A 20,660-nucleotide genomic window follows, 5' to 3' on the forward strand; every position below is an offset into this window, starting at 1 on the left:
GACTAGATCCTGAATGTGCCCATTTATTTTGATTTCCACTAATCTGTAGTCCCAGCCACCATCATCTATTCTATAGTGGTTGATTCTAACTGCTATTCCTGCTTCCCTTTTTGCTCTCCTACTATCCATTATCCATCTAGCAGCCAGAGTCATTATTTTTAAACAAAATGTGATAATGTTACTCTCCTGCTTAAATGTTCCATCCTGTTTAGAATAAAATCTCAACTTCTTATCTTGGCTTGCAAACCACTTCACAGTCTGGCTCCAGCCAACCTCTGTGACCTCATCTCTACGTCTGACTGCTGTCCTTACCCCACTCTGCTCCAGCCTCCCAGCTCTGTCTCTGCTCTTGGAATATCCTAAGCTTTTTCCATCTACAGCCTTTGCACCAGCTGTTCCTCTGGCCCCAAATCCTCATCACATGAGCTTCACCTGGCTTGTTTTTTCTTGTCATTCAAATCTCAGCTTAAATGTAACCTCCTAAGAGAGGTCTTCCCTGATGACCTCACATAAACTAGTCAACAGTCAATCTCTATTAAGCTGACTTACTTTAATTTTCTACATAACATTTACCATTTTCAGAGCTTCTTTGTTTGTTTATTGGTTACAAGTTCTATAATAACAGTAAGCACGTTTGTCTTGTTGTTCTGTAATAACAGTAAGCACGTTTGTTCTATAATAACAGTAAGCATGTTTGTCTTGTTGGCTATATCCCAAGTGCCCAGAACAGTTCCTGGCATCATAGACACATAAGAAATATGACCAAATTTCATTTGTGATTTTTTCTCTCTTAAAAATAGACAAACAAACAGTATCCCACTTTTTTTGGTTTCTGTTTCTATTTTTTTTTTAAGATAGTAGGAGTTATTTTCACTGTCACTACAGAAAGAATATGAATCTTTTTAATGGTATTTTTCAATATAATGAGTTTTAATTATAAGCAGATCTGTTTATCTTATCACATTCGAAGTTTCCTAGATTTGTGTTACTTTGAGTACTTAAATTGGTCAAAGTTTTTCTCTTCCTAAGAAGAGAAACTACTAATTGTCTACCAAATTTCCATTCTTCCTACTTCTTTAATTAACAAGGGTGGAAATGGGTCTATCCAAAATACTAACTATCCCAGCCTCCACTACAGATTAGGTGGCCTTTGATATAAAAAGTAGAAGTCATTTTGTGAAATAATTCAAAAAACTATTTAAAATCTACTGACTATGAAGCAGGTACCCAGTTATCCTTGCCTTTTTTCCTTCTTGCTGCCTTGAAAGTGGACACGATGACTAGAGCTGCAGTAACCATCTTGTGACCACGAGGCAACCACAAGGAAGGAAAAGATGTAAGGAAAGTGAAAAAAAAGACCTAATCTGGGCTTCTAATGACTAAATACCTTTCATACTAATCTTGACTGCCAATCTCTGAATTTCTGCATAATGGAAAAATAAACCTGTATCATATTTAATATTTCATTTGTTTGAGTTTTCTGCTATGTGCAGCTGAGCCTAATACTAATATCCCTCCCTATAGAAAACTATGGCATTCCTTTGAATGTTAAGAATATCATAATGTCAATTTTAGTTAATTATTTCATAAAATGTTCTTTCTACTGATTTTTAATAAATAATTTGGCATGATATTTATTCCCATGAATGTTGATTATCATGTTCTTTCTCATCATCCTCTCTTTTGATAGAGGCAGTGTGGCTTAGGGGAAGGATACAGGCTTTGGAGTGAGAGGATCATGGGTTTGAAACTTAGCCTCATCACCTCTAGCAATTTTTTTTCTTTTATTCCATATTGTCTTTCTGAGACATTCTTTCATCTATATTTCTTGATTTATCTGTGCCTTACCTTCCTCATCTCACCTCATATAATTTTATTGCCTCACTTACTTTTAATACCTCATATACTTTTAGTGAAGGGAAAGGGAGGTGATAAAAATAGTCTATCTCTTGTTTGCTGTCATACTTCTACACAGGTGTCTATGTGTGTAAAAAAAGTCATTGAACTGTGCATTTAAGATTTGCACATTTTATTCTATGTAAATTATATCTTAATTTTAAGAAACAGATGTAAATAGGCATGGCATAAGTGGGGAAAAAAAGAAACCCACATACTCCAGTGTTTTAATATGATTGTCATCATTTCCATAATAAAAAAGAGGATCATTGGGAAATGTATGGGTATTTTAATTTTAAAATTCAGAAACTGAGATGACTGCATTCTACTGGAAATGCTCACACATGATAGTCACGTCATGCTGACATTTTGTATTCTAATTTCTGACTCTCCTCCTGGAGTTCCTTACTTTAAAATCTGTAAGATTCACAATTATTTCCAGGAAGTGATGTGATTTTGTTTCCTGTGCTGAAGATTTGAAATGTGGGAAGCAGAATTCATAAGTTGTGCTTTTCATTTAAATTAGGGAGTCAGTGGCCCCTTCCTTGGGATGATTCACAAGGAAATAATTGTTCAGAAATGAAAGCAGTGGTCATCTGATCTCTGTGGAAAAGACTGTGGCCAAGATTAAATGTGTGGATGTTGAGACCCTGTGAGGCTCAACCAGAGCCCTGGATCTCCTCTCCTTTAAGGACCAGTAGTACTTCTTGCCTAATTTTATGAGTTGCTATTCCTGGAGGTTGTCTCCTTCTCCAATCCCTTCTCCCATTGCCCCCAAATGTACTCAGCACATGTGGACACGGTTCCCCCTGTCATTTGGGAAGTGCCAATTTACTTCTGTGAGAGACAGGCTGGTTTTTACATTACACTGGCAACTATCCTGGGCTTTAAAAAAAAAACAAAAAAACAGCTGTGCAGTTACCAGCTGACCTGCTTTCAACCAAACAGCTGTTGCTTAAAGTTATGGTTAGAGTTTGCAAATCCTTGGGGATCGAGAGTCACATTACACCCACCTTTGAGAATAGGAAATGTCCAGGTTATGAACCATATGAATTGCTTCAACTTCTGATTGAATCAGAGCAGATGACATTCTGTGCTGGCTGGTCTAAACTGATTCAGCCTAAGATCAGACTAGACAGATCTTGTGTGTGTGTGTGTGTGTGTGTGTGTGTGTGTGTGTGTGTGTGTGTTTGTGTGTGTGTCAAGAGTTGCATAAATCTGGTGATTCTCCTATTTTTCATCAGTAGCTCACCAAGCTAAAATTAGTGAATTTTTGTGAGAGAAAAACCTGTCTTTCCCAGGTTATTTTGGAGTGAGGCAGTGAGAATACAGACAGGAAATGTCTTTGTGGACTACAGTATTGAAGGTCATATTTGTTGATGAGGGAGAGAGGAAGCCAAGTGACACAGTTCTGTACACATACATGCCCCAACACACACACGCGCGCGCGCACACACACACAGCCATCTCACATGGAGTGACTGTAACTATGGATTTAGATATCTTTATTTCTGTCTTTGTGAAATAAACTCTAAAAAACCATGGAATAAACTCCATTTATCTTTGCTCCTTTTACCTCCTCACCTGTACACTGCACAGTAATTTTGCTCCCCAGGACAGCTTTTAAGATTCTAATCTTGTTCCTGTCCAGCACTTTTCTCACAGCAGTAAGGAGAGGACTGGCATTCCTCCACTATTGTATATAAAGGAGAATCCATTCTTGGAAATAAGAGCATTGTTTATGTTGAAATTCCCTTAGCTTAGCTGAACCTTCGATTATATCGCCCATTCAGATAACCAGATTTTTACCCCCCGTGGTCTGTTTCCATTCTCAGAGAATTGTCAACAATTTATTTCTGCTCTGGTGATTATTTTCATGAGTGAGGGAGAGACATCTGGGAAGATTTTGATAACTGAGTAATGTACACAAAACTCTAAGCACATTTTTAAAAGATGCAATGTGAAAAAATATAGCTTTTCCTAAAAAATAGCAAATTGAACTTAGTTACTGCTGAAGTGGTGTTTGTAAGCTGTGACAATTTTTTATATAAAGTGCACTGTTAACTTGATTCTAGATAGCATGGAAAACACCTTTCTTTGTATTTAATAAATCTGAAGAATATGTTTTGAAAAAAATCTAATATGATTTATATAATTTTAATAGATCTCAAATTCGAACCAAATAATTCTATTATTATATTTTAGTGGAAGCTATATGAATTTATGGTCTTAGAAGTGCTATGTCCATTTTACACAACATAATTCTGACAACTTAAATCCCCTAACAACAAAGATTTTTCATTTTGCAACATTCTGTTTCCTCTGTATTATTCTGTTCATTAGACACTTTGATCCAAAAGCAATAGAAGGTAGGCAAAGGCATATAATGGTCAGTATATTTTGTTTAATGGGAAACACTTCTGATTATGTGTTCAGAAATTGGGGAAATGTTGCTTCATACATTGTGATTCCCATTGTTGAATGTTTACAAGGACCAGAGAATATTCAAAGGAAAGGCTTTTTTAAAAATTTTGTTAAGTTCCATGTTTATGGCATTGTGTACAAAACGTACATAAAAGGCATTTTCTTATCTATTCCTGTTATATTAGAGAAGTTCATGCCCCGCTCTTAGCATTTTCCAACACAGCTGTAGAGTAGTTTAAAGCCTATTTTTTAAATAAGTGATGCTCAATTTGTCTTTGATGATCCGGATGATTCAGGTGAGATGGGAGCACGGTCGGGCCCTTATTTGCATAAAAATTAATCACAGAAAAATGTAAATTGATAAAATTTTGCCTGGCTTTTTCCCCCTATTTGAGAACCCGTGGATGGCTCCCAGAAGCAATCATCTCAGTATGGGGCCGCATTGGATGCTGTACAAATGATCACATTTGTGTTGAATACTCACTCATTTAAATGTCAGCACTGATGGGGCGGTACATCAGTAGAAAAAATGAAAAATAAATACACAGCAGCTGAAGACTATCAAATCTGTGGGCACTCTTTAGAGATATATGATCTAATGTGAAAAAATTGCAGATTAATTATCCTTTTTGCAAAATGGTAATTGTTTTAGTATCACACCAGAAAAAAATCTGCAATTTATTTGGAATCAAACAAAAACCAGTAATGTTAAATACGTCATTACATCATTGTGTTTATTAGAAGCCTGCAATTAATTCCTAAGGCTCCTTTGGTCTTTAAAGCTGCATAAAATGAAACAAAAGAATGTTGCTATTAATTTTCAAACAAATGCATATCTTTTAAATCAGTGTGGCTTGTGTGAAAAAGAAGGAAATGTTATGAAGTTTTGGTGGATATAGTGAATTACCTTAATTTCATTGTGCTGCTGACACTTCTGATAATATAGTCACAGATCCATTGAAATTGTAATGTTAAAATCTGAAGGTTTTTGTTCAGTTGCAAGTAACTCTAACTTACCTTGAAAGAAGTTGTGGAGAAGTGTCTTCTCAATAATAGAGGCTTTAAAAAAATAGCAGCGATACTAATATGAGGGGAAATAGAAACTATTTGTAAGACCTGAAAAATAGAAATTATTTGCCTTTAGTACACAGGAAGCATGCATGAGTTTTAGATGTGTAATTTGTGTCTATTTGAAATTAAGAATTTAGGTTAGCTATCTTAAGGAAAATAATAAAATCATAAAATTAAAAAAAATAAAAACAGGTATAAGCAATGCCATTCTCACTCTAAAAGATGAGTAAAAGGCAGATTTTAACATTATAATTTCAATAGGTCTGTAACTATATTATCAGAAGTGTCAGCAGCACAATAAAATTAAGTTAATACGGTAAGGTAATAAGGTAAAAGGCATTTATTATTATTTTTACTATAATTATTATTATAGCTTATATGATCCATTTATCTTTGTTTCTGGGTACCTCTCCTTGGCTTCTATGTTCTAGCTGCTTTGGTGTTCACAGTGTATGGTTTCTATGCAGCATTCTAGTCCAGTTGGCGATTAACAAGAATAGCTAACACTATGGATCACATGCTATTTATTAATAAGTTATGTAACAATAACATCACATTTAACTCTGGAGCTCAGCCTTTCTAGAGTGCTGACTATAAGCCAGACCCTCTTCTGTTCCTTTACAAGCAATAATGTGCTTAATCTTTATAATAACCCTCTGAAGTAGGTATTCTTGTCCAAGGTCATCCAGCTAGTCAGAGGTTAAGCTAAAATTCAATCCCAGGAGCCTAGCTCAGACTTCTTGAACAACCAGCTTCAGAGTGGTTGTGCTCAACCACTCTGCTCTGCTGACAAATTTCTAGTAGGCACTTCTAGGTGCCAGGTCTGGTGCCAGGTGAAGTTCTGATAAGAAAAAGTGCTTTATTTTCCTAAAATTACAATTTTCTTTTTATAATTGAAGCTTGAATCCATTTTTATTTAGAGTACTCAGGTGACACATTTTAAAGTTTCATTTGATTGAGAACTTAACTTTTTAAATTTACCTTTTATGTCATTTTAAGACTGAAAATTAAAGAGCTAGCTTCTTTGGCCACTGCAAAATGTCTCATGAACTGTCACCATTTTTCTGGACAATGCTGTCACTTTTGAGATGGGTCATTAAAGGCACTAAAGGAAGTCCTGTCTAATTTGACAGAGTTGGCTATTATCATAATCTTTGGGAAAGTGCATGTGTCCCCATTCATTTCTCTTACTCATTGGTTCACATACAGCCATTATTTTCATTCATTTATTCATCCATCCATCCATACATCCATTTATTTAAATAAGCTTTCACTTAAAATTATCAGGGTTGGGATAAAAACACAAATGGGGGCCCATGCCCACTCTCTTTTCTTCACAGCCCCAGCTTTATCAAGCACCACCATGGGCCTCCAAAATGCACAGGTAGCCACACCAACCCTCATGTCCAGTATTTGCCCCTCCATGCCTGACTGAGCTGTCCCTTGGTTACCTTTCAGAACTAGGAGGCTGCACACCAGTGGTATGATCTGCTTTCAGGATAGACTGGAAGGGAGGTTATTCTAGTCTCTGGACACAAGTTTAGGGCTGTTTGGCCACAGAACCTAGAAGTCTCAGAAAGTGGGTCTAGAGATGAGGAGATTGCACACAAATTTCAGGTGGGCACCTCCTTTTGGCTCCATGGACTCCTTGCCCACTGAGTGAAGCAGGAGGCCCAGGGAAGTGTCAGTGGCTTCCTAGGTCAGCAATTGGTATTGTTATGCATTTTACAAATATTTGTTTGGTGTGTGCTCTATGCCAGATACTGTTCTAAGCACTAAGGATGTACTGAAACGAAACAGACAAAATCCTAATGAAACTTAACAGTCTCATAGATAATAGATACCATTTCTTGTACACTGAATTTTATGATACAGTATCAAGCTATGGCAAATATAGGATTGTTTATATGTGTGTTTACTAAGAATTTCTTTTGTATAAAGTTTTGAGAAACTTAGAGACTATGGGAAATTGCTATTGCTTCTTATCTCTCAGAGAAAACTTTTCAAGTTTGCCGTGAAAGGACAGAGGATTATCTCACATCCTGATTTCAACAGTTTGACTTAGCAAACATTTATTGGGTGCCTTCTTTATGACAGTCACACTTGAACTGAACTGTTAAAGAACTGCCCAAATTAGGTCACTTTCTGTGCATTCAAGGCTCTTTGTCTAAACATGGGATATTTTCCCATGTGAATTGGGTGATTTACTGGGCTGTAAGGATCTGAATTTACTATGAGCTCTTCCTATAAATAGCTGGACAAGTCCTCCTGAACCTCATTTCCCTCACTGAGAAATGATAGATTAGAAAAATTATCCCATAAACTCTTTTCAGATCCAAGAGAAGAATCATCTGGACCTAAAGACTGGTAAGTGAAAGTGTTCCCTACCCACCCTTGCTCACAGCAATGAGAAACAAAACATATGGGCAGGTGGGAGCAAGGAAGAGGGGATAGGTATATTCACATCTAATGGTTGCAGTGCGTACTGTCTGGGGGATGGACATGCTTAAAGTTTTGACTTGAGTGGGGAAGAGGCAATATATGTAACCTAAATTTGTACCCCCATAATATGCTTAAATAAAAACAAAAGATGTGTTGGACATGACCTTGGCATGTGCTTACTCAGTATTTCATTGTACTTATAGGGTAGTTCAGAAGTCATGATTTATGCAACTTCCCAAAATTATTTAAGTATGTCTTGATGAGTCAGCTAATCCTGCTAATAAATACCTACCTGACTTTATTAATAATATATCCTGATTAATAATATATCCTGAGAGATAGATGCTCTTTCTGGGTGACTTGCAGAGTACATGCATTTTGCTTTACTTCCCTCTCCTTCCTTGCCTTAGGTATTTCCTGTAACTTCTCTGTTGAATTCCGGTGTTCTCTCTTAGATGATCTGTTTGAAATGTAATGATCTAATATTTTGGTTCTTTGTGGATGTGGTTTGTACCAGATGCCTCTAATATGGCATCTTGAAGTCCCTCTTTTTAAAAATTTTTTATTTTATTTTAATTTTTAAATGGACTTAAACAAAACTCTAGAACAATTGGGCCTGATTGACATTTACAGGACATTCTATCCAAAACCCACTGAATATACGTTCTTCTCATCAGCTCATGGGACATTCCCTAAGATTGACCATATCCTAGGACACAAAGCAAGTCTCAAAAAATTTAAAACAATAGAAATTATACCATGTATCTTCTCCAATCACAGTGGAATAAAAGTAGAAATCAACCCTAACAGAAACTCACATTTCTACACAAAATTGTGGAAATTAAACAACCTTCTGCTAAACAATTACTTCATAAATGAGGAAATTAAGATGGAAATCAAAAAATTCTTTGAACAAAATGACAATGGAGAGAAAAGTTATCAAAGCCTCTGGGACACAGCTAAAGCAGTACTGACGGGAAAGTTTATTTCTATAAATGCCTATATCCAAAAGTCAGAAAGATCACAAATAGACAATCCAATGAATCGACTCAAAGAGCTGGAAAAAGAACAGACCAACCCCATACCCAGCAGAAGAAGTGAAATTCACAAGATTAAATCAGAACTAAACTAAATTGACAACAGGGAAACTATACAGAAGATTAATAAAACAAAAAGTTGGTTCTTCAAAAAAATAAACAAAATTGACATGCCTTTGGCTAGACTAATGAAAAGCAGAAAAGAGAAACCAGCCTGGGCAAGAACGAGACCCTGTCTCTACTAAAAACAGAAAAATTAGCCAAGCGATGTGGCATGTGCCTGTAGTCCCACAGTGCTAGGATTACAGGTGTGAGCCACTGTGCCCAGCCTATTTTATTTTAATTTTTTTTAACACTAGTCAAGTGCAGTAGTAAGAAGAGAAGAAAGAGCAGAACAAGGAGTTCGATCTGTAACTGACTGTGAACAATCAGTTGAGATAACTCATTACCTTTGAACCAGACTTGAAGCCCCTCTTCACAAAATTTTTTGTGTCAATAGAGGGTAAAGATTAATGGGGACAGTTATACAGTTCTGAGTTTGGAGGCTCTAAGATTAGAGTTCCCCTATCTATGTATGAAAATAATCCAATCCCTATGATCTTTTAAAATACAAGTATAATCAAGTGTCTACATATGTTAAGTGTAATAAGCCAGGCCCAGAAACACAAATATTGTATGTTCTCATTCACATGTGACAGGTAAAAAAGTTGATCTCATGGAGGTAGAAAGTAGAGTGATAAATACCAGAGACTGGGAAGGGTATGTATATGGGGAACAGGGTTGGAATGAAGAGAAGTTGGTTAATGGGTACAAACATGCTGTTAGATTGAAGGAATAATTCTAATGTTTGAAAGCAGAGTAGGATGACTGTTATTGACAACAATGTATTGTATATTTCAAAATAGCTAGAAAAGAGGACTTGAAATGTTTCCAACACATAGAAATGATAAATACTCAAAGTGATGCATACCCCAAATACCCCGACTTGATCATTATGCAGTCTATGCATATATCAAAATATCACATATACTCCATAAATATGTATAGATATTTTATATCAATAAAAAAGGATTATGCAAAAAAGGAATTTTTTATTCAGTGTCTCTAATATCTACTGTGTTTTAGATATAGCGCTAGACTCTGGGATACAACCATGTGCAAGACGGTCAGGATTTCTGACCTCACAGACTTTGCAGTTTAGTAAGGGAAAGAGAAACTAATCAAACAGTTGTTGGTTATGTCTTTAGTGATGCTGGTAAATAACATCCACTGTGCAGAAGCACCTTATCCAGATGGGGCTGAGGTCACAGTAAGTCTTCAGAGCTGTGTTAGAGTAAGTAAACCACCCACGATTGATGTGAATACCCATATAACTTTTACAGAACTTTTTATTTTCATCACTTCCCAAATCAGAAGTATGTAATTTTAAACAGTATAGTCAAAGCCATTGATAGGGGCCTAATGACTTATTTTACAAGAAAAAAAGAAAAAGAATTCTAATCAGCATCACCATTTTAGAAAATAATATGGTAATAAGCATAAATAATTTAAAATGTTAATATTTTTTATTTAGGAATTATATTTTAAATGTCTAGCCAAGGGAGTTATCCTAAATATTAATATTGAGGGGGAAAAACTTTTTGAACACTTATATCCATTTCAATGGTAAAAATTAGAAGGAATCTAAATATTTAATAGTAAGTATTTAGTTAAGTAATCTATGGTATATTTTTATGAACTTTAAAGAATATTGATACATAATATCTGTACATATTTATGGTGCATATGTGATATTTTATCATTTCTATATGTTGGCAACATTTCAAGTCTGCCCTTCTATTTTTTTTTTAAAGCCTACAGCACCCTGTATTCCCAGGTGGTCTCTCATCCAAGTACTACTAACCAGGCTGGACCCTGCTTAGCTTCTCAGATCAGATGAGATCAGGCACGTTCAGGGTGGTATGGCCATAGATAGCTCCTCTAGCTATTTTGAAATATGCAGTACATTATTGTTAGCTACAGTCACCTTACTCTGTATCAAACATTAGCATTTCTTCCATTTAACTGTATGTTTGTATCCATTAACCAACCTCTTGTCATTCCCTGCCCCCCACCCATACACTCTTCCCAGCATCTGCGATCTATTCTCTTCCTCTGTGAGATCAGCTTTTTTAGCTCCCACATGTGAGTGAGAACATGTGGTATTTGTCTTTCTGTGCCTGGCTTATTCCACTTAAATAATGACCTCCAGTTCCATTCATGTTGCTGCAAATGACAGGATTTCATTCTTCTTATGGGCAAATAATATTCCATTGTGTATATATACCATATTTTCTTTATCCATTCTTTGTTGATGGACACAGAGGTTGATTCCCTATCTTTGCTGTTGTGAATAGTGCTGCAATAAATGTGAGTGCAGGTATCCCTTTAATATACAATATATAATTTCTTTTCCTTTGGATAAATGCCCAGCAGTGATATTGTTGGATTGTATGGTAGGTCTATTTTCACTTTGTTGAGAAATCTACATAATGTTTTCCGTAGTGTCTGTACTAATTTACACTTCCACAGAGTTCCCTTTTCTGTGCATCTTTACCAGCATGTGGTATTTTTATCTTTTTAATAATAACTATTCTAACTTGGGTAAGAGGATATATCATTGTCCTTTAGATTGTTTCTCTGATGATCAATGATGCTGAGTATTTTTTAGTATACCTATTGGCCATACCATTCTGTTTTTGTTAAAACAGACTTGTAATATATTTTGAAGTTAGGTAGTGTGATGCTAGATTTGTTTTTTTGTTTAAGATTGCTTTGGCTATTTGGGCTCTTTTTTGGTTTTATATGAATTTTAGTATTGCTTTTTCTATTTCTGTGAAAATGACATTGGCATTTTGATAGGGATTGCATTAAATCTACAGATTTCTTTGGGAAGTATCTTCATCTTAATGATAATAATTTTTCTTGTCCATAAACATGGGATCTCTTTCTGTTTGTTTGTGTCCTCTTCAATTTATTTCATCAGTGTTTTGTAGTTTCCCTTGTGAAGGTCTTTCACCTCCTTGGTTGAATTTATTCCTAGGTATTTAATATTTTTGGTAGCTATTGTAAATGGGATTGCCTTCTTGATTTCTTTCTCAACTAGGTCATTATTTGTGTCTAGAAATACTACTGATTTTTGTATGTTGATTTTATATCCTATAAAGTATTGACTTTATTTTTCAGATCTCAGTTGTTTTATGATTGTTTTGGAAATCCTTTTTTCCTTCCTTTTTATTTTATTTTAATCATTGTAGTTTGGTGGTTTTCTATAGTGGTAACATTTGAGTCTTTTCTCTTCCTTATTTGTGTGTTTTTCTTACCAGTGGGCTTTATACTTTAATGTGCTATCATGATGGTAGATATTATCCTTTTGCTTCCAGGCATAGGACTCCGTTAAGCATTTCTTGAAGGGCTGGTCTAGTGGTAATGAATTCCCTCAGTTTTTGCTTGTCTGTGAAGGATTTTGGTTCTCCTTCATTTATGAAGGATAACTTTTCTGGGGATAGTATCTTTGTCTGGCAGATTTTTTCTTTCAGCATTTTCATCCTATTCTCTCCTGGCCTGTAAGGTTTTTGCTGAGAAATCTGCTGTTAGTCTTCTAAGGGTTCCCTTACAAGTGACTGGACACTTTTTTCCTGCTGTTTTTAAAATATTCTTTGTCTTTGACTTTTGACAATTTGACTATAATGTGCCATGGAGAAAAACTTTTTGAATTGTATCTATTTGTATCTATTTGAACTGTATCTATTTGAGGATCTCTGAGCTTCTTGAATCTAGATGTCTAAATCTCTCTCTTGGGAAGCTTTCAGCTATTATTTCATTAAATAGGTTTTCTATCCCTTCCCCCCCCCCCGAAAAACACCAAACAATACAAAAATTTGTATATTTGGTCATTTTATGGTGTTCCATATATCACATAGTCTTTATTTATTCTTTTTTCTTTATTTTTGCCTGTTATTTCAAAAGACTTGTCTTTAAGTTCAGAAATTGTTTCTTCTGGTTGATCTAGTCTACTGTTGAAGCTCTAAAATGTATTTTTTTTAATTTAGTTCATCAAATTCTAATTTAATTTAATTAATCAAATTTTAATTTAGTTCATTCAAGTTCTAAGACTTCTGTTTGGTTCTTTTTATAATCTCTATCTCTTTGGTAAATTTCTCATTCATACTTTGAATTGTCTTTCTGGTTTCTTTGTATTGTTTATTTGTATTCTTTTGTATCTCACTGAGCTTATTTGATATTTTTTCTTGGTATTTTATAAATTTAATTTTTATTGAAATCTGTTGCTGGAGAATTATTGTACTTCTTTGGAGGTGTCATATTTCCTTGCTTTTTCACACTTCTTATTTATATCTATGTATTTGGTGTAACAGTCACTTATTCTAATTTTTTGAATTTGCTTCAAATTCAAAAAATGGTGTTGGGTAGGTAGGGCACTTTGGCTTTGATTCTGGGTGTGTGCAGTAGTGTAGTTTCTATATAATTTTTGGCTGTAAATAGCATCAGTGATGTCTGTGATCTCCTCAGTGGATTAGGATGTGGTTATTATTAGAGACTATTGTGAAGTTTTGCTGGGGACAGGGATGCCAAGTGTACCAGTCCTTGGGCCTCAGTTGTGGCAGAAGTGGGCCAAGTGTGCCTGTCATTAGGTCCCAGAATAGTATATGCTGGCATCAGTGTTAGCGGGCCTAGGTGGAATGATTCTTGTGCCTCCAAGTGGCTTGCTTGGGTGCTAGCGATGGCAGCAGTGGGCCTGGCAAGTGGGAAGGTCCTTGGGCCCCTAGTCAGCAGGCATGATATTGGCAATGGCAGTAGCAGTGGCTGGACAACTTTTTGGTTCCCAAGCTGTACACACTGGTGTTGGCAGTGGCTGCAATGAACTGAGCAAGCCAGTCCCTTGGCCTGCAAGTGGTGTCTGTGTATGTGTGTGTGCCAGTTGTGGTAGTAGTGGCAGATTGAATGGGCCTAACCTCAGGCTCCTGGGAGGAGTGCTCAGGTACCAGTGGTGGTTGGCTTGGCTTGACAATCCCCACGTCCCTAGGTGCTGTGCTCAGACACTGAAGCGAGTGGAGCCAGTTTGAACAGAACTGTTCCCAGGGTCCTTCTGCTGGTGCATGCAGTCACTGGCTGAGATAGGCAGGGGATGGATAATCCCTAGTCCCCCAGGAGATTTCTCAGGTGAGAGAGGCAGTTGCTGTGCTACAGCCCGGCTCCTGGGGATGGTGGAGCCACTTTCATTGGCAGCAGCCATAAGCAGGCAGCTGGGGAGCATGAGTTTCGGCCCCAGGTAGTGGCTATGGGGGGGGGGTAGCTTGTCTTCAGGGGACAAGCAAATGCACATCCCCCTTTTCTAGTGGTGGTGTGGTTGCCTCCAATGGCTTGTGCTTTGGTACTGGTGGCAGCAGCCAGGAGTGGTGACATCTGTGTGTGTTATTCTGTCCTTGGGGCGCATGAAAATGAGTATGGCTCTGCTGCTGGGGACAGTGGAGTTGCTGCCAATGGCTTACACTTCAGTCCAGGCAGCAGTGGTAATGGCTACAGGTGGAGGATATCACTGGGGCTCCATGGATGTGGAAATGCAGTGACTCTTGGGCCCCAGGGCAGGATTTGTAGTCTGGTAGGTGTTTGGCTATCAAAATGCACCATGTTTTAGGTACTTAGGACTTTCGGGTATGTGGGAGCCTGAGTGAGCTCCTTCCTGGAACAGTGCTGTCATGTGGTTTCCAGGCATCTCCCCATATTATTAGCCTCAGAGCCTATGAGAGTTGAGGGGCTGGCTCTCTCATGGCTAGGATTGCAGGAGTCCATGATAGGAATGCAGGTTGCTAGGGGTCTCTCACTTATACTTTCCCCACAATGGGGAGCCTCTCCAGGCTTCTAGCCAATCCTAGCTTAGCAGATTGCCTCACTTCCCTCTCCTTTCTTGCTTTTGGTGTTTCTTGTCATTTTTCTGTTGAAATCCAGTACTCTGTTTTAGGGGATCTATTTGAAGTGTGATAATTTACTCACTATTTTGGTTGTTCTTTGTGAAAAGAGGTGGGTGCCAGATGCTTCTAGCTACCATCTTGAAGCCCCTCTTTTATGAAATTATATGCAGTTACTAAGAATGATGACTATGACAATTATGAGGTTGCAAAAAAGCAATGCCAATATTATAAGTTAGTTTTAAAGAAAAACAGGACATAGAAATTTTAAATGTAGTTTGATTACAACTTTACAACTGTTTTTTGTAAAATGAAATGAAGGAAAAACATCCCAAAACCATCTATAGTAAAAAACACTAGCTGAAGAGGAATACTAATATGAATTATAAAATGTCCTCTATTTTTATACTCATAAACTTACTTCTTTTTTTTATTACTTCATATTATGAGGGTACAGATATTGTTAGGGTTATATGTCTTGCCCCTGTCCCCCACCCCACTATGCCAGAGCTTCTAGTGTGTCCAGGTGGTGCCCACCACACCCACCGTGTAAGTACATACCCTTCCCCTCCGCCCCCTTCCACCTGCCCACTTCCCGATTACTGATTTTTTTTTTTCAGACATTTTGGTTACAATATATATCGTTACCTCTTCCTAAAAAGGGATAGAGGTAATCCCTTCCCCCCACAATGTTCGCCACTTCCTTAGATGTGGATCTCCCCCACCTCAAATCTCTGTTGAACACTACTGTTTTTTGAGCACCCTAGTTTTAGTCAGTCAGTACCAATTTGATGGCGAGTAGATGTGTAGCCCATTTTCCAGATCTTGTGTCGTCTCGCTTTGTATTACGGGCTTGAGAAGCCATTGCTTTTTGTCTTTATAACTTATTTGAAAATTATATATTAGTTTCCCGTGACTGCTGTAACAATAGCCACAAACTTGGTGGCTAAAAACAACAGAAATTTATTCTCTCATAGTTCTGGATGCCAGAAATCTGAAACCAGTATCTCTGAGCTGAAACCAAGGTGTTCGTGGGGCTGTACTCCCTCTGGAGGCTCTGGGGGACACTACATTTCTTACCTCTTAGCTTCTGGTGGCTGCCAGCATCCCTTGGTTTGTAGGCTCCCCACTCCAATCTTTCCTTTAGTGGTCACATTACCTTTCTGTAGTGTCAAATTCCCTCTGCTTCTCTCTCATAAGGACACTTGTGATTATATTTAGGGCCCACCCAGATAATTTGGGATAATCTCCCTATCTCAAAATTCTTAACTGTCTCCACTGGAATTTTCCATTTAATATGTTCAAACTGTGGTTGATTACAGATAACTGAGACTGCAGAAAGTAAAATCTTGTTAAGGGTGGCTCCTGTAGTCCAGGTTAGCTTATTCATTCATTTAGTAAGTAGCAGAATGTGTCCTATAGGCCAAACTCTGTTCTGAGTCCTGGGGAACCAAATTCCCATTTCCTCTTTGTTGACTCTCCCAATACCTCAGGAAGAATCAACGTCTGTGGTCAATTCTCTCAGTAATTTCTATAAACCCCATGATTTCCCTGATCACCTGAGTCACTGGTACCTGTTCCACTGATCTATCCTTCTCACCAAACTGGGAATCCTCAAGGATAGAAACTGTCTCAGTTCCTTAGAACCCTGGCACCTAGCAGCATAAACGTAGATGATGAAAATGTGTTGGATGGTGTTACCCAAGACTGACTTTAGACAAAGAATCCTTCTTATTTTATTATATTGTGGACTTACTATTGGTATTCATTTTTTCCCCATACTTCAGTGCTCTCATACATCATCATTTCTTTTCCCTAGCTAACTGCTCCTGTCCTTTTCATGTGGAACCTCTATTGTGTTGTTCTTTCTTTCTCAGTTGTTTGTTCTTCTTTTTTATCATGTTTTCTGGGACCTTTGATTGACACAAAACTAAAATATGACACATAATAGATTATCTATATACCTTTGGGGAAATATTTCTGAAGAGGAAATACTTTTGGAAGAATATCTCTGACTTCCTCATAACTGCTAATTTCTTTGGACCTGTTCTGAGCAGTGATAGTTAAAATCCATTCCACAATTCCCTGAGTAGACACACAGAACCAGCTTACACTAGGCAATCCCTACCCCAGATCCCAGGCCTCAGGAGACTCTGCACTTTGAAGTACATGCTTTGAAATTTTCTAAGACTGGGATGCTCTAAAACCAGACTGGAACAGTGTGGGTCCTGTCCCCATTTCTCCCCTTCAGGCCTCTCTTTTAAGCTCTACTCATTGGGTGCAGTTAGATACCATGAAAAGCTCTGGGTCCAGATCGTAGCCTCTGGGTAGATCATTCCTGCTGGCCAGCGTGATATTTCTTTTGTGGTATGGTATGGACACTGGGCCTCAAGAATGGTACTGACATAATGATTTTGGGTGACTCTTACTCATGTCAGACACAGGACAAGTTCAGGGCTCTGCACTTTGGATGGTTCATTGCCTATCCTTGGGATTGAGCTGTGTGTACATAACTATGTGTTGGTTTTCTCCTATACATGTTCTGATGATAGCACCACCTCTGCTCTATAGCACCCTTGGGTGGGGCATGGCAGCAGATTTGCTTTATCCTATGTAACTCTCCACCAGCTTCCAAGGCAGTCTGCAGACTCCCACCTTGTCTGCAGACTCTGAGCCACTTGTCTGTTTGGCAGTTCTCTGGGGGTGGCCACACCTACACCTATCTTTTCTGAGGGCTTTAGTGATTACTGCTCTGATACCTTAACTTGCCATTTGGATCTATGTCCTCTCTCGCCTCTGATCAATGTGACATACTCTCCTGTTGATCTTAAGCCATGCAGAAGGAAGGATGAAAATTCTTTGTGCAAATGAGACTGATCATTTCACTTTGCTCACTGGGCCCTCATCTATCCTTCCCATTGGTGGTAAGGATGAGGGTATGGTTAACATTAGAAAAAAATCATATTCTAGAATGTAATGATTGTAGCTGATAGAGTTCAAAAGATATATGATTGGACTTGTGTTGGTCTGATTATGCTATAAAATTCCTAAAAATAAATTTAACATGATCAAAAAACAAATTATCATTTACATTTTCCAGCATACTCTGGATAAGACTTGCATTTGGTCATCATAAGTGGAGCCCAGTAATGACATTTGAGGGAGTCATTGCAAGCTGTCATTCATGGCTGGCGTGACGGATGCTACAGTGTCATGAGTAATCATGTAGATAGCATTGCATCATGGTATAAGGAACTGCACAGGCAGGAAGGTTTATGCTATATCAATACAAATAGCTACCAATAGCCATAGTACTGGGACTTCTTGAAGGGAGGAAGGAGAGGGATATGAAATTAGCCAATAAATCCACACTTGATGATAAAGAACACAAAGAGATGGTTTCTGAACCTGAGATGGGGTCTGGGCCCTATGAAGAATCTTCATATGCACCGACTGAGCAATAAACAAATGTGTAAGTATCTCTTCCCTATCCATTATGCCAAATATTTATCAATAAATCACTATACCATGTGTGGGCCTATAAATTTTAGGTAATACATTCTAAAATTACATTTTTTACACAGACAGATGCCTCACAAAAACTATTTTTGCAGAACACTGTGCACTCCAGGCATGGCTCTGGAGATTTTTTTTAAAAAACTTCGATCATTTTAATGCCAATATTTCTGAAGAGCTAACACCATTGCTTCCAAGAGCATTTCTTGAAGAACTTAGGGAAGGTGATCATTGGTTAAGCAGTGGGTGAATATTAGGGGAGGGAAGGAAGGAAAAAACAGGAAATGAGTTTATGTAAACAACTATGAGAATTAGGAAAAAGATGAGTGGCAGCAACACGTGAAAGTTGTCTAGAGGTAGATAACAGAAAAAGCAGTAAAAGGGTCACAGGAAACACAGTAAAAGGTAATAGACTGGAGCAATGGAAAGATTATACTGGAAAGTGTGTAGGATAAGCTGCTGTGACAAAGAGACTCCAAAACATTTAGGCTTACACAGAAGCTCATGAGAATTTATAGATAGGTAGTGCTATGAAGCAGGTAGGTGGCTCTGCTATTCTTATCATATGGCTTCCCCCCTGAGTCTAAAGTAGATGGTCCAGCTCTTGTCATTTCCCAGCCAATGGGATGGAGAAAAGGGAGTAGGGGAGTACATGTCCAGTTTTCTTAAGGGTAAGATCTATGAGGGGTGCACATCGCATCCACTCACAATCCATTTGGCTGGAACTTTGATACATGGCTACACCTAAGTGCAAAGAAATCTTGTATTAGCTGGATAGCCATGTGCCCAGCTAAAAATCTATTACTACTGAATTAGAAGGGAAAAATGATTTAGGGGACAAATATTCCTTTATGATATGAATAAACGGAGGCAATCAACACTTTCAGAAAAATTAGTTGATATAACTGAGACTAGGAAATGAACAACTGTAGATATGAATCACTCTTCTAGCTAGAACTCTGTGTCTTTACTCAAAGAATCATGTTTTGGCATTATTATATAATATCACGAGATTGTATTCTTCCTTGGTCTCTTGAAATGGCACCTCTTTTCTTCCCTTTCACCATCCCAAACTCTTTATTCTCCATGTATGCAAAATTCATGCATCCTTTAAGAATTCTCTTCCATCATTGCTTCTTTCTATAATATAAAGCTCATATTATTTTCTTGTCTTTCAGACTACCTGTTATAACTCTTGTTGAAAATGCCATTTCTTTTTATTTATTTCTTTTTATTTATTATGTCTTGTATTGTGTTCAAAAATTTTCCCAGACACATAATCTTTGCTTCTTCATGAAATGTCATAACTTTCCTGAGGACAGACGCTTTCTCACACTTCTTTTGAATTCCTTGTGATGTCCTGCTTAGTGCCAACGAGAGAGAGCTGGTGCTCATAAGACAGTATTCACTTCCTTTACTTATATGAAAATAAATATGGAAACTTCAGGGAGTTTATACACCACAGATATGAGATACCAAAGCTAACCTATCAAGCCCAAATAGGTGATAAATGCAACAGATTTAAGAATTCAAAGATCACATGGGGTTCCATCCATCATTAACAGGTATTATTGAAGAAGGATGGTTTTTTGTTTACAAATCTTGCACTTGGTAGAGATTTTACTGTAGTTGCAAAGAGCGTTTTGCTTTTACACCAAGTATGAGACTCTCTGACTATGGGAGATAATGATAGGTTTTTAGCGCTGAATATAGATTACTCCTATGTATCTAGAATCCAAATAACCAGGAAGCTCAAACAACTAGCAAAACAAAACAAAATAGAGCAGGTAAAAAGCTTATTCTAAAAAGCAAACTTCCAAGAGATGTCAGGATTGGCTTTATATTCGTCTGTATAGCCATCTATTTTTCTAAGCTAAATATGTATGTACTGCTTGCAATTCTCATGAATGTACCATTGGTTTCCACCATATTTCATAATTAGTCTTTTAAAAAATAACTTTAGATTGTGTTAAGGGGCTTAATGATTTTCAATTGAGATGATATAATATAAAATTATGGAAATTATGATGGAATAAATATTCTTTTCAGTGTCATAATTGAAATGATTTCTTATTCTTAGAAATTCATGATTATGAAAGATGGATCATGATCATAGTATTCTTGCTCTTAATCCTTAATTAACATCAAAATCCAGTCTATGTTTTAAGTAATTTGCTAGTTATAAGAATAATGGAAAGAGATGGGACAAAAAGGGATTCCCCAGGCAGATGAAAACATTTCAACTGTATTTATTAGTTTGTACAAAATATTCCAAAAATAAAGTAGAATAATATTTAATTTGCAAAAT

At 37.2% G+C, this 20,660-nt stretch overlaps 1 pseudogene; it reads right to left on the minus strand.

Annotated features, from left to right (window-relative positions):
• Window positions 1-10,721: 10,721 nt before the first annotated feature.
• LOC142870670 (uncharacterized) lies at window positions 10,722-10,843 on the minus strand (annotated as a pseudogene).
• Window positions 10,844-20,660: the final 9,817 nt, after the last annotated feature.

Source organism: Microcebus murinus, chromosome 4 (assembly GCF_040939455.1).
Source record: "Microcebus murinus isolate Inina chromosome 4, M.murinus_Inina_mat1.0, whole genome shotgun sequence".
Taxonomy (NCBI): Eukaryota; Metazoa; Chordata; class Mammalia; order Primates; family Cheirogaleidae; genus Microcebus; species Microcebus murinus.